The 1,784-nt window shown below is 37.6% G+C and overlaps 1 non-coding gene across 1 annotated transcript; it reads right to left on the reverse strand.

Moving 5' to 3' along the window:
* Nucleotides 1–1,041: 1,041 nt before the first annotated feature.
* Nucleotides 1,042–1,149, reverse strand: LOC130971835 (small nucleolar RNA R71). The gene has a single exon (XR_009083041.1). It is a non-coding gene; the product is annotated as a small nucleolar RNA R71 (small nucleolar RNA).
* Nucleotides 1,150–1,784: the final 635 nt, after the last annotated feature.

Genomic DNA, 1,784 nt, shown 5'->3' on the forward strand with positions numbered 1-1,784 from the left:
CCTTTTCTATTAAGAAAGGTTTTATGTTTGAATCATATCTTTTCTTGTTAGGCAAGTCATTAATTTTTAAAATCATATCTTTTCAAATTGTTTTCAAATCATATCTTGTAAAATTGTTTTCAAATCATATCTTCTCAATCACATCTTTTTAAAACCATAACTTTTCAATCAAATCTTTTTAACTTCTAATCTCAAAATCTTTTTTCAAAAATCACTTGATTTCTTTTTCACTCTTAATTTTCGAAAATTATCAATCAAATTTTCAAAATGTTTTCAAAATCTTTTAATTGAATTTTCGAAAATTATCTTCCCTCCTTCCCACATCCTTCTATTTATGGAGTACCACTCCTTCTTAATGCACAATTCGAACCTTACCTAATTAAAGTTCGAATTCTTCTTCTCCTTCTTCTTACTATTTCTCTTTTCCTCTGACATTTCAAGGAATCTCTATACTGTGACATAGAGGATTCCACATTTTCTTTTTCTCTCCTCTTTCATATGAGCAGGAGCAGAGACAAAGGCATTCTTGTTGAAGCTGACCCTGAACCCGAGAGAACCTTGAAGAGAAAGCTAAGAGAAGCCAAGGCACAACTCTCTTTAGAGGACCTGACCGAATTCTCCAAAGAAGAAGAACACATGGCAGCCGAAAACAACAACAATGCCAACAATGCAAGGAAGGTGCTGGGTGACTTCACTGCACCTACTCCTGATTTCTTTGGGAGAAGCATCTCTATCCCTGCCATTGGAGCAAACAACTTTGAGCTTAAGCCTCAATTAGTTTCTCTAATGCAACAGAATTGCAAGTTCCATGGACTTCCAATGGAAGATCCTCATCAGTTCTTAGCTGAATTCTTGCAAATCTGTGACACAGTCAAGACTAATGGGGTTAACCCTGAGGTCTATAGACTGATGCTATTCCCTTTTGCTGTAAGAGACAGAGCTAGAATATGGTTGGATTCTCAACCTAAAGAAAGCCTGGACTCTTGGGAAAAGCTAGTCAATGCCTTCTTGGCAAAGTTCTTTCCACCACAAAGATGGAGTAAGCTTAGAGTGGAAGTCCAAACCTTCAGACAGAAGGATGGAGAATCCCTCTATGAAGCTTGGGAAAGATACAAACAATTAATCAGAAGATGTCCTTCAGACATGCTTTCTGAATGGAGCATCATAGGTATTTTCTATGATGGTCTCTCTGAACTATCCAAGATGTCTTTGGATAGCTCTGCTGGAGGATCTCTTCATCTGAAGAAGACGCCTGCAGAAGCTCAAGAATTGATTGAAATGGTTGCAAATAACCAATTCATGTACACTTCTGAAAGAAATCCTGTGAACAATGGGACTAGTCAGAAGAAAGGAGTTCTTGAGATTGACACTCTGAATGCCATATTGGCTCAGAACAAGATATTGACTCAACAAGTCAATTTGATTTCTCAAAGTCTGTCTGGAATGCAAAATGCACCAAACAGTACTAAGGATGCTTCATCTGAGGAAGAAGCTTATGATCCTGAGAACCCTTCAATGGAAGAGGTGAATTACCTGGGAGAATCCTATGGAAACACCTATAATTCTTCATGGAGAAATCACCCAAATTTCTCATGGAAGAATCAAGAGAGACCTCAACAAGGTTTCAATAACAATAATGGTGGAAGAAACAGGCTTGGCACCAACAAGCCTTTTCCATCATCTTCTCAGCAACAGACAGAGAGTTCTAAGCAGAATACTTCTGACTTAGCAACAATGGTCTCTGATCTAATAAAGACCACTCAAAGTTTCATGAATGAAACAAG

This window comes from Arachis stenosperma, chromosome 3 (assembly GCF_014773155.1).
Source record: "Arachis stenosperma cultivar V10309 chromosome 3, arast.V10309.gnm1.PFL2, whole genome shotgun sequence".
NCBI classification, from domain to species: Eukaryota; Viridiplantae; Streptophyta; class Magnoliopsida; order Fabales; family Fabaceae; genus Arachis; species Arachis stenosperma.